Source organism: Oncorhynchus masou, chromosome 11 (genome assembly GCF_036934945.1).
Source record: "Oncorhynchus masou masou isolate Uvic2021 chromosome 11, UVic_Omas_1.1, whole genome shotgun sequence".
NCBI lineage: Eukaryota > Metazoa > Chordata > Actinopteri > Salmoniformes > Salmonidae > Oncorhynchus > Oncorhynchus masou.
In genome coordinates this window covers 4,206,655-4,220,814 of record NC_088222.1, presented here as the reverse complement: position 1 = coordinate 4,220,814, position 14,160 = coordinate 4,206,655, and the positions used below count along the sequence as shown (strand labels likewise).

At 43.9% G+C, this 14,160-nt stretch overlaps 1 pseudogene; it reads left to right on the top strand.

The window, feature by feature from the left end:
- Positions 1-14,160, top strand: part of LOC135548038 (MOB kinase activator 3B-like) — a 60,267-nt pseudogene that overhangs the window by 26,667 nt on the left and 19,440 nt on the right.

Genomic DNA, 14,160 nt, shown 5'->3' with positions numbered 1-14,160 from the left:
GTCATAAACCCACAACAGCATCTATACCATGGTCATAAACCCATAACAGCATCTATACCATGGTCATAAACCCCTAACAGCATCTATACCATGGTCATAAACAACAGCATCCCACAACAGCATCTATACCACGGTCATAAACCCATAACAGCATCTATACCATGGTCATAAACCCATAACAGCATCTATACCATGGTCATAAACCCATAACAGCATCTATACCATGGTCATAAACCCACAACAGCATCTATACCATGGTCATAAACCCATAACATCATGCATCTATACCATGGTCATAAACCCATAACAGCATCTATACCATGGTCATAAACCCATAACAGCATCTATACCATGGTCATAAACCCATAACAGCATCTATACCACGGTCATAAACCCATAACAGCATCTATACCATGGTCATAAACCCATAACAGCATCTATACCATGGTCATAAACCCATAACAGCATCTATACCATGGTCATAAACCCACAACAGCATCTATACCATGGTCATAAACCCACAACAGCATCTCTATCATGGTCATAAACCCATAACAGCATCTATACCATGGTCATAAACCCATAACAGCATCTATACCATGGTCATAAACCCATAACAGCATCTATACCATGGTTATAAACCCACAACAGCATCTATACCATGGTCATAAACCCACAACAGCATCTATACCATGGTCATAAACCCACAACATAAACCCACAACAGCATCTATACCATGGTCATAAACCCCCACAACAGCATCTATATCATGGTCATAAACCCACAACAGCATCTATACCACGGTCATAAACCCATAACAGCATCTATACCATGGTCATAAACCCACAACAGCATCTCTATCATGGTCATAAACCCATAACAGCATCTATACCACGGTCATTAATGATTGAACAGATTCTGTCTCCACAGAAAGTGCTGCTCTGCCCTCATCCAGTTTCCTTCCCCAGTTCAGCACACATTATTCTGTCTTCTTAGCTGCACCTGAGGAATTACAGTGTGTGTGTGTGTGTGTGTGTGTGTGTGTGACGTTTACTGTCTGCAACAGTTCCATCATGTGTCGTCATTGATCACGATCAGTAGCATTGATTAGCCAAATAATCAATCAGAATGATTGAACAATCTTGAATGTTAGTATTGACCTCACATTGTTCTTTTAATTGATGTGTTATGGTAACCAATGTTACATCTGTAATGATCAGATGGCCTACGCACTACACTGATTTTACCTTTATTTAACTAGGCAAGTCAGTTAACAACAAATTCTTATTTTTTCAATGACGGCCTAGGAACAGTGGATTAACTGCCTGTTCAGGGGCAGAACGACAGATTTGTACCTTGTCAGCTCGGGATTCGAACTTGCATCCTTTCGGTTACTAGTCCAACGCTCTAACCACTGGCTACCAGAGAAACGTCTGTCTGTCCTCTCTGTCCTTACAGTGACTCTATCAGCTTCTGGCTGGACAGGTGATGAGGTCATGCCATGACGGGCTTCTGAAATGTTGTCTTTCAAGTTGCTCAGTTACTGGGGAAAAGTGAAGGAGGAAGAGTTTTCCATTACAATGGTGGCGTTATCTTCAGATCTGGCTTTGCTGTATAATTATTTTTATTTTTTTCCTCTTAGAAAGATTAGCGAAGAACTCAGAGTACTCATGAGAACAAGAAGCTCTCTATCTGTCAAGTACTCAGAGTACTCATGAGAACAAGGAGCTCTCTATCTGTCAGTACTCAGAGTACTCATGAGAACAAGAAGCTCTCTATCTGTCAACTCAGTACTCAGAGTACTCATGAGAACAGAAGCTCTCTATCTGTCAGTACTCAGATTACTCATGAGAACAAGGAGCTCTCTATCTGTCAGTACTCAGAGTACTCATGAGAACAAGAAGCTCTCTATCTGTCAGTACTCAGAGTACTCATGAGAACAAGTCAGTACTCCAGCTCATCTCTCTATCTGTACTCAGAGTACTCAGAGTACTCATGAGAAGAAGAAGTTATTACTCATGATCTGTCAGTACTCTGAGTACTCATGAGAATGAGAATGTAGATGATCTCACTTTACATTATAAGGCATAGTGTAAAAGTGGAAACAATGGGTCTTTCTTTTCTATGTTATCCAGTTAAATGTAACTTAAATGTAATAGAAAATGTAATCTAAGTAACCGTTAACCAGTTAAATGTAACTAAATGTATTAGAAATGTAATCTAAGTAACTATTAACCCGTTAAATGTAACTACATGTAATAGAAAATGTAATCTAAGCAATACCCAAAAGTAATTATTTATTATGAGAGGGCCATAAACAATAACTAGTAATGCTGCTTAGTCAAAGAAAGGTTTAAATCTCACCTTTCTGGTAAAAATGGTTATACATTGTGTAGTCACTTTTAAGGAGACTAGCTCCAGTACAAATATTGATATGATGTATTTCCTGTTCAACAACACTGTTTGAATAAGGCTTGAAATGACTGATATGCTTTCTAAATATATTTTAATCAAATTATAAAAGGACTAACTATAAGATTTCACCTTCTTTTAAAACTTTAAAAATACATATTTCTATGTTTAGTGTTAGAGGAAAATCTGCATATTTTCTTAATGTCTCTTTTGGTCAAAACACCCCCCCCCGTTTTTCACAGACATCTCTGTGAATGTCTCAAACTCTCGCTTGGCTTCCTGAGCTCGTTGGGACTGAGGGTGTTGGTGAATGGAGAAGGTAGAGTCACAGCGCAGGACACAGAGATGAGTATAGTCCGACAGTTTACTCAAAAATGAAGAACAATATTCCAACTGGAAAACTCAAAAAAATCAAAACCACAAGAACACAAAGCCACATGACAAACAATAACTTGCACAGTACAGAGGGAGGCCAGAGGGTTAAAATAAGGAACATAATAAATGTAATAGAAATCAGGTGTGAATAATGAAGACAACACCAAATGAAAATGAAACATGGATCGGTAGCGACTAGAAAGCCGGTGAAGTCGACCGCCGAACGCCGCCCGAACCTCGATGGAAGGGACCAACTTGCCTTTCATCTCATATGAATCTTGTCCGTCTATGACTGGGATGGGCAACTGGTTTTAGGCCCTGAGGACCAATAAAAATAAAATACTGTATTTTTTTTTTTTTTTTGAACTTAGTCAGGGTCTCAACTTCCTGTTGACAGTTAGAGTAATAGAATACAAAAGGTGACATTTTCAGCAGACACTCAATTATCTCATGTCAGCAACATTGTTTTAGATTGGTAAATTAGTCTAGCAGCCAGCTATCTTAACTTGATCATTGGACACCAGTTATCATATTAAAAACTGTAAACATTTGCCTCCAAACGTGTAGAATTACAGGGACATGCGTTACAATTTGTGGCCCCCACCCCCATCAAAGTTGTCCATCCCCTGGTCTATGACAAACAGAAAGTGTTTTTGTTTACAATCTATGAAAATGTTGATCGGAACCGGTACCAGAACCATGCAGGTCCTGACATCTGAGCTTTGCTATGTATAGAAATGCCATTGGTGATGTTGTATTGTTGAATACATCATGATTTGATCATCATTACCTTAAAATTTTGACTGCATACATGTCAATTATGCTGTAATGCTGGAAATCATGTTGAGGCCCTCTACTCAGCTAGGAACTGATGAGGCCCTCTTACTCAGCTAGGAGTTGGTGAGGCCCTCTACTCCGCTAGGAGATGGTGAGGCCACTCTACTCCCGCTAGGAGATGGTGAGGCCCTCTACTCCGCTAGGAGATGGTGAGCCCTCTACTCCGCTAGGAGATGGTGAGCCCTCTTACTCAGCTAGGAGATGATGAGGCCCTCTTACTCAGCTAGGAACTGATGAGGCCCTCTACTCCGCTAGGAGATGGTGAGAGGCCCTCTACTCCGCTAGGAGATGGTGAGGCCCTCTACTCCGCTAGGAGATGGTGAGGCCCTCTACTCCGCTAGGAGATGGTGAGGTCCTCTACTCCGCTAGGAGATGGTGAGGCCCTCTACTCCGCTAGGAGATGGTGAGACCCTCTACTCCGCTAGGAGATGGTGAGGCCCTCTGCTCTGCTAGCCTTGAGAACAAAGCTGAGAGGAAGGAGGTTAACCTCTGTCTGTCCTGACTGTTGTTAGAACTTGTTATATCCTATGGGCCCTGGTCTAAAGTTGTAATAAGGTGCATGAGTAGATATCACTCCAGGATCTCTGTAAAGACTGAAGAGGCCACTAACACCTGGAGGAGCATTAGAGGCCCTTCATAGAGCTCTAAATAATGGCCCGTCATAGTCGATTATGTAATTGAAAGCAGATAACTATCACTAGATTGTAAACTGGTTGGAATGCCGTCTTTTCTACCAGCTTGGTGTCTTACCACATCGTTATGGAAATCTGGCCCCAGACCGATACACAGACAGGACAGTAGACCACACAGACAGTAGACCACCCAGACAGTAGACCACACAGACAGTAGACCACACAGACAGTAGACCACACTGACAGCCAAGACAGTAGACCACACAGACAGTAGACCACACAGACAGTAGACCACACAGACAGTAGACCACACTGACTGTAGACCACACTGACAGTAGACCACACAGACAACCAAGACAGTAGACCACACAGACAGTAGACCACACAGACAGTAGACCACACAGACAGTAGACCACACAGACAGCCAAGACAGTAGACCACACAGACAGTAGACCACACAGACAGTAGACCAGACAGACAGCCAAGACAGTAGACCAGACAGCCAGGACAGAAGACCAGACAGACAGTACAGTAGACCAGACAGACAGGACAGTAGACCAGACAGACAGTACAGTAGACCAGACAGACAGTACAGTAGACCACACAGACAGGACAGTAGACCAGACAGAGGACAGTACAGTAGACAAGACAGACAGTACAGTAGACCACACAGACAGGACAGTAGACCAGACAGACAGGACAGTAGACAAGACAGACAGTACAGACAGCACACCAGACAGACCAGACATACAGAGATGCTCCAGCTAGATAAAGACCAAACAGACCAATTCATTATGAGGTAATTAGGGGACTGTAATATTGTCCCTAATTACAGTGACAATTAACCACTGACAAGACAAGAGGAAGTAGCTAACCTGTTGACCACTGACAAGACAAGAGGGAAGTAGCTAACCTGTTGACCACTGACAAGACAAGAGGGGGAAGTAAGTAGCTAACCTGTTGACCACTGACAAGACAAGAGTAAAGTAAAGTAGCTAACCTGTTGACCACTGACAAGACAAGAGGGAAGTAAGTAGCTAACCTGTTGACCACTGACAAGACAAGAGGAAGTAAGTAGCTAACCTGTTGACCACTGACAAGACAAGAGGGAAGTAAGTAGCTAACCTGTTGACCACTGACAAGACAAGAGGGAAGTAGCTAACCTGTTGACCACTGACAAGACAAGAGGGAAGTAAGTAGCTAACCTGTTGACCACTGACAAGACAAGAGGGAAGTAAGTAGCTAACCTGTTGACCACTGACAAGACAAGAGGAAGTTAAGCTAACCTAACACTCAGACAGGTTCAGATCTGGTCAGGCAACATTTCTCCTGAAGGAGACAATGGGCCCCATTGATTGAGTTTCACATCACATCTTCCACTACGGACGTAGTAGGTCTGATTTACAGGTTGTGTTCTTCACCGGCAGTCGGACACTCTACTCTGAATTTACAAATGATACATGAATATGATGCGAAAGTAGCAAGAAAGATCTCCTTAGCCAGGCATGTTGTTTGTTTTGGATATTATGGAAAAGCAGGGAACATGCCAAGATTGTTGCTTCAACTGGATACTCAAAGCTTTTAAACCAAACTTGTATGTATTCTCATATTATTGTAATGCCTCACATGCCGGTGAAGGATTATCCAGCTTATTTTCTAGTGCACTACTTTTGACCAGAACCCTATATAGGCCCTGGTCAAAACAAAGTAGTGCACTACATAGGGAATAGGGTGCCGTTTGGGATGACGTCGTATGCTCATAAGCGGGCTGTTACAGTGGTGGTATAAATCCGCTTGGCGTGGCTTTAAAGCACCATGGATATGACATCACCTCAAATTAAACCGCATGGTGGGAATGATGTGATCTGTATTAGATTCTAGAATCAGATTAAACTCTTGTAATCCTTGTCGGGCTGCAATAAGTAAATTGATACAGTCCAAATCAAATCAAATTGTATTGGTAGCATATACATATTTAGCAAATGTTATTGCGGGTGTAATGAAATGCTTGTGTTCCTAACTCCAACAGTTGCAGTAATATCTAGCAAAATGCTTGTGTTTTCTAACTCCAACAGTGCAGTAATATCTAGCTAAATGATTGTGTTTCTAGCTCCAATAGTACAGTAATATCTAACTAAATGCTTGTGTTCCTAGCTCCAACAGTCCAGTAATATCTAACTAAAAACTTGTGTTCCTAGCTCCAATAGTACAGTAGTATCTAACTAAATGCTTGTGTTCCTAGCTCCAACAGTCCAGTAATATCTAACTAAAAACTTGTGTTCCTAGCTCCAACAGTGTAGTAGTATCTAACTAAATGCTTGTGTTCCTAGCTCCAACAGTGTAGTAGTATCTAACTAAATGCTTGTGTTCCTAGCTCCAACAGTGTAGTAGTATCTAACTAAATGCTTGTGTTTCTAGCTCCAACAGTGTAGTAGTATCTAACTAAATGCTTGTGTTTCTATCTCCAACAGTGTAGTAATATCTAACTAAATGCTTGTGTTTCTAGCTCCAACAGAGTAGTAGTATCTAACTAAATGCTTGTGTTTCTAGCTCCAACAGTGCAGTAATATCTAACTAAATGCTTGTGTTTCTAGCTCCAACAGTGTAGTAATATCTAACTAAATGCTTGTGTTTCTAGCTCCAACAGTACAGTAATATCTAACTAAATGCTTGTGTTCCTAGCTCCAACAGTGTAGTAGTATCTAACTAAATGCTTGTGTTTCTAGCTCCAACAGTGTAGTAATATCTAACTAAATGCTTGTGTTTCTAGCTCCAACAGTGTAGTAGTATCTAACTAAATGCTTGTGTTTCTAGCTCCAACAGTGGAGTAATATCTAACTAAATGCTTGTGTTTCTAGCTCCAACAGTGTAGTAGTATCTAACTAAATGCTTGTGTTTCTAGCTCCAACAGTGCAGTAATATCTAACTAAATGCTTGTGTTTCTAGCTCCAACAGTGTAGTAGTATCTAACTAAATGCTTGTGTTCCTAGCTCCAACAGTACAGTAGTATCTAACAGTTCACAACAATAAACACAAATCTAAAAGTAAAAGAATGGAATTAAGAAATATATAAATATTAGGAACGATCAATGTCGGAGTGTCATTGACTAAAATACAGTAGAATAGAATACAGTATATACATACTGTATGAGATGAGTAAAGCAGTATGTAAACATTATTAAAGTGACTAGTGATTCCATGTCTATGTATATAGGGCAACAGCCTCTAAAAACAATAAGCATTGTTTACTGGAGGTCTTGGGACACCAATGAAATGTTGTAATTTTAGAGGCTATACAGAACGTTTGCCTTCAATTGAGCCAATAAGGGGTCCCCTTAAATGGACAGAAATATCGTCCATAAATATCCTCATAGAAAATAAAGGGCCACAGCCTCTCCACACCCCTGAGAAAAAAATCACGTTTTTACGTTAGTATTCTGTTCTCTAAGTAATGTTATGACTTTGGATGTATTTAAACCCCCTGATCCAAAAGACACGAAGCCTCACAGTCACAACCAGCTAAATCTCTCTCTGATCTAAACTCGTAATCCCACTGACTGCGGGGAAGAACTGGGAGTGTCCTTACTAAGTTGAGTACAAACACAAAGATACCTCATGATTTCGTGTTTAGACAGGATCGTTGTTAAAATGTGTGCGGTTCCATTACTTACGTTTGAGTCATGACCCTGATAGCATCACTCTGGCGTTGTATCAGTGTGTGGAATGTGTAAAGCAGAGCTTGAAGCTAATCTCTGTCTCTGTCTGTCAGTGGACTAAACAGGTCGGGCACTGTGTGCAGACGGTTCAACTATTTATCGATTTCCACTGATCGATATCTGAGCTCAGATCTTGTTGCCACGTGCCTAACCCTAACCTAGCAGCACAATGGGTGGCTCTGTGATGAAGAGAGCCCGTTCCAGCTCGGATCCTGTCAACACCTTGTTCAACAGCTTGTTCAACACCTTGTTCAACACCCTGCCAACACCTTGTTCAACACCTTGTTCAACACCCTGTTCAACACCTTGTTCAACACCTTGTTCAACACCTTGTTCAACACCCTGTTCAACACCTTGTTCAACAGCTTGTTCAACACCTTGTTCAACACCCTGTTCAACACCTTGTTCAACACCCTGTTCAACACCCTGCCAACACCTTGTTCAACACCTTGTTCAACACCTTCTTCAACACCCTGTTCAACAGCTTGTTCAACACCTTGTTCAACACCTGTTCAACACCCTGTTCAACACCCTGTTCAACACCTTGTTCAACACCCTGTTCAACACCTTGTTCAACACCCTGCCAACACCTTGTTCAACACCTTGGTCAACACCTTGTTCAACACCCTGCCAACACCTTGTTCAACACCTTGTTCAACACCTTGGTCAACACCTTGTTCAACACCTTGTTCAACACCCTGCCAACACCTTGGTCAACACCTTGTTCAACACCCTGCCAACACCTTGGTCAACACCTTGTTTAATACCCTGTCCAACACCCTGTCCAACACCCTGTCCAACACCTTGTTCAGCACCCTGTCAACCCCTTGGTCAACCGCTTAGTCAACCCCGTCTGTCAACACCCTGTCTGTCAACACCCTGTCTGTCAACACCTTTTTCAACACCTTATTCAACACCCTGTCTGTCAACACCTTGTTCAATACCTTGTTCAACACCCTGTCTGTCAACACCCTGTTCAACACCTTGTTCAACACCCTGTCAACACCACTTTGGTCAACACCTTGTTCAACACCTTGGTCAACACCCTGTCAACACCTTGTTCAACACCCTGTCAAAACCTTGTTCAACACCTTGTTCAACACCTTGTTCAACACCTTGTTCAACACCTTATTCAACACCCTGCCAACACCTTGGTCAACACCTTACTCAACACCCTGCCAACACCTTGGTCAACACCTTGTTTAATACCCTGTCCAACACCCTGTCCAACACCCTGTCCAACACCTTGTTCAGCACCCTGTCAACCCCTTGGTCAACCGCTTAGTCAACCCCCTGTCTGTCAACCCCCTGTCTGTCAACACCCTGTCTGTCAACACCCTGTCTGTCAACACCTTTTTCAACACCTTATTCAACACCCTGTCGGTCAACACCTTGTTCAATACCTTGTTCAACACCCTGTCTGTCAACACCCTGTTCAACACCTTGTTCAACACCCTGTCTGTCAACACCTTGTTCAATACCTTGTTCAATCCCCTTTTCTGTCAATACCTTGTTCAATACCTTGTTCAACACCCTGTCTGTCAACACCCTGTCTGTCAACACCTTGTTCAACACCCTGTCTGCCAACATATTGGTCAACACCTTGTTCAACACCTTGTTCAACCACCTGTCAACACCTTGTTCAACACCTTGTTCAACATCCTGTCAACACCTTGGTCAACACCTTGTTCAACACCTTGGTCAACACCTTATTCAACACCTTGGTCAACACCTTATTCAACACCCTGCCAACACCTTGGTCATCACCTTGTTTAATACCCTGTCCAACACCCTGTCCAACACCCAGTCCAACACCTTGTTCAGCACCCTGCCAACCCCTTGGTCAACACCTTGTTCAACACCTTATTCAACACCCTGCCAACACCTTGGTCAACACCTTGTTTAATACCCTGTCCAACACCCTGTCCAACACCTTGTTCAGCACCCTGTCAACCCCTTGGTCAACCCCTTGGTCAACCCCTTGGTCAACACCCTGTCTGTCAACACCCTGTCTGTCAGCACCTTTTTCAACACCTTATTCAACACCCTGTCCAACACCTTATTCAACACCCTGTCTGTCAACACCTTGTTCAATACCTTGTTCAATACCCTGTCTGTCAACACCCTGTCTGTCAACACCCTGTTCAACACCCTGTTCAACACCTTGGTCAACACCTTGTTCAACACCTTGTTCAACAGCCTGTCTGTCAACACCTTGTTCAACACCCTGCCACCACCTTGGTCAACACCTTGGTCAACACCTTGTTCAACACCCTGCCAACACCTTGTTCAACACCTTGTTCAACACCCTGCCAACACCTTGGTCAACACCCTGTCAACACCTTGTTCAACACCTTGTTCAACACCCTGCCAACACCTTGGTCAACACCTTATTCAACACCTTGGTCAACACCTTATTCAACACCCTGCCAACACCTTGGTCAACACCTTGTTTAATACCCTGTCTAACACCTTGTCCAACACCCTGTCCAACACCTTGTTCAGCACCCTGCCAACCCCTTGGTCGACCCCTTTGTCAACCCCTTGGTCAACACCCTGTCTGTCAACACCCTGTCTGTCAGCACCTTGTCCAACACCCTGTCCAACACCTTGTTCAACACCTTGCCAACCCCTTGGTCAACCCCTTGTTTAATACCCTGTCTGTCAACACCTTTTTCAACACAATGTCTGTCAACACCTTGTTCAATACCTTGTTCAACACCCTGTCTGTCAACACCGTGTTCAACACCTTGTTCAACACCCTGTCTGTCAACACCTTGTTCAACACCCTGTCTGTCAACACCTTGTTCAATACCTTGTTCTTTCTGTCAATACCTTGTTCAATACCTTGTTCAACACCCTGTCTGTCAACACCCTGTCTGTCAACACCTTGTTCAACACCCTGTCTGTCACCACCTTGACTGTCAACACCTTGTTCAACACCCTGTCCAACACCTTGTTCAACAGCCTGTCTGTCAACACCCGCCTGTCAACACCTTGTTCAACACCCTGTCTGTCAACACCCTGTCTGTCAACACCTTGTTCAACACCCTGCCAACACCTTGGTCAACACCTTGGTCGACAACTTGTTCAATACCCTGCCAACACCTTATTCAACACCCTGTCCAACACCCTGTCCAACACCCTGTCCAACACCCTGTCCAACCTTGTTCAACACCTTGTTCAACACCCTGTCTGCCAATACCTTTCTCAACACCTTGGTCAATACCTTTCTCAACACCTTGTTCAATACCTTGTTCAACACCCTGTCTGTCAACCCAATGTCTGTCAACACCCTGTTCAATACCTTGTTCAACACCCTGTCTGTCAACACATTGTTCAAACCCTGTCCAACACCTTGTCCAACACCCTGCCAACACCTTGGTCAATACCTTGTTCAACACCCTGTCTGTCAACACCTTGTTCAATACCTTGTTCAACACCCTGTCTGTCAACACCTTGTTCAATACCTTGTTCAACACCCTGTCTGTCAACACCCTGTTCAATACCTTGTTCAACACCCTGTCTGTCAACACCTTGTTCAATACCTTGTTCAACACCCTGTCTGTCAACACCCTGTCTGTCAATACCCAGTCTGTCAACACCTTGTTCAACACCTTATTCAACACCCTGTCCAACACCTTGTTCAACACCCTGTCTGTCAACACCCTGTTCAATACATTGTTCAACACCCTGTCTGTCAACACTTTGTTCAATACCTTGTTCAACACCCTGTCTGTCAACACTTTGTTCAATACCTTGTTCAACACCCTGTCTGTCAACACCTTGTTCAACACCTTATTCAACACCCTGTCCAATACCTTGTTCAACACCCTGTCTGTCAACACCCTGTTCAATACATTGTTCAACACCCTGTCTGTCAACACTTTGTTCAATACCTTGTTCAATCCCCTTTCTGTCAATACCTTGTTCAATACCTTGTTCAACACCTTGTCTGTCAACACCTTGTTCAACACCTTGTCCAACACCTTGTTCAACAGCCTGTCTGTCAAAATCTTGTTCAACACCCTGTTCAACACCTTGGTCAACACCTTGTTCAACACCTTGTTCAACAGCCTGTCTGTCAACACCTTGTTCAACACCCTGCCAACACCTTGGTCAACACCTTGGTCAACACCTTGTTCAACACCCTGCCAACACCTTGTTCAACACCTTGTTCAACACCCTGCCAACACCTTGTTCAACACCTTGGTCAAAACCTTGTTCAACACCTTGGTCAACACCCTGTCAACACCTTGTTCAACACCCTGTCAACACCTTGTTCAACACCTTGTTCAACATCCTGTCTGTCAACACCTTGGTCAACACCTTGTTCAACACCTTGTTCAACACCCTGCCAACACCTTGGTCAACACCTTATTCAACACCTTGGTCAACACCTTATTCAACACCCTGCCAACACCTTGGTCAACAACTTGTTTAATACCCTGTCCAACACCCTGTCCAACACCTTGTTCAGCACCCTGCCAACCCCTTGGTCAACCCCTTGTTCAACCCCTTGGTCAACAGCCTGTCTGTCAACACCTTGTTTTATACCCTGTCCAATACCCTGTCCAACACCATGTCCAACACCTTGTTCAACACCCTGCCAACCCCTTGGTCAACCCCTTGGTCAACACCCTGTCTGTCAACACCTTGTTCAATACCTTGTTCAACACCCTGTCTGTCAACACCCTGTTCAATACCTTGTTCAACCCCCTTTCTGTCAATACCTTGTTCAATACCTTGTTCAACACCCTGTCTGTCAACACCGTGTTCAACACCCCTGTCTGTCAACACCCTGTCTGTCAACACCCTGTCTGTCAACACCCTGTTCAATACATTGTTCAACACCCTGTCTGTCAACACTTTGTTCAATACCTTGTTCAACACCCTGTCTGTCAACACCTTGTTCAACACCTTATTCAACACCCTGTCTGTCAACACCTTGTTCAATACCTTGTTCAACACCCTGTCTGTCAACACCGTGTTCAACACCCTGTCTGTCAACACCCTGTCTGTCAACACCCTGTCTGTCAACACCCTGTTCAATACCTTGTTCAATCCCCTTTCTGTCAATACCTTGTTCAATACCTTGTTCAACACCCTGTCTGTCAACACCTTGTCTGTCAACACCTTGTTCAACACCTTGTCCAACACCTTGTTCAACAGCCTATCTGTCAAAATCTTGTTCAACACCCTGTTCAACACCTTGGTCAACACCTTGTTCAACACCTTGTTCAACAGCCTGTCTGTCAACACCTTGTTCAACACCCTGCCAACACCTTGGTCAACACCTTGGTCAACACCTTGTTCAACACCCTGCCAACACCTTGTTCAACACCTTGTTCAACACCCTGCCAACACCTTGTTCAACACCTTGGTCAAAACCTTGTTCAACACCTTGGTCAACACCCTGTCAACACCTTGTTCAACACCCTGTCAACACCTTGTTCAACACCTTGTTCAACATCCTGTCTGTCAACACCTTGGTCAACACCTTGTTCAACACCTTGTTCAACACCTTGTTCAACACCCTGCCAACACCTTGGTCAACACCTTATTCAACACCTTGGTCAACACCTTATTCAACACCCTGCCAACACCTTGGTCAACACCTTGTTTAATACCCTGTCCAACACCCTGTCCAACACCTTGTTCAGCACCCTGCCAACCCCTTGGTCAACCCCTTGTTCAACCCCTTGGTCAACAGCCTGTCTGTCAACACCTTGTTTTATACCCTGTCCAATACCCTGTCCAACACCATGTCCAACACCTTGTTCAACACCCTGCCAACCCTTGGTCAACCCCTTGGTCAACACCCTGTCTGTCAACACCTTGTTCAATACCTTGTTCAACACCCTGTCTGTCAACACCCTGGTCAACCCCTTGGTCAACACCCTGTCTGCCAACCCCTTGGTCAACCCCTTGGTCAACACCCTGTCTGTCAACACCTTGTTCAATACCTTGTTCAACACCCTGTCTGTCAACACCCTGGTCAACCCCTTGGTCAACACCCTCTCTGCCAACCCTTGGTCAACCCCTTGGTCAACACCCTGTCTGTCAACACCTTGTTCAATACCTTGTTCAACACCCTGTCTGTCAACACCCTGTCTGTCAACACCTTGTTCAACACCCTGCCCAACACCTTGTTCAATACCTTGTTCAACACCCTGTCTGTCAACACC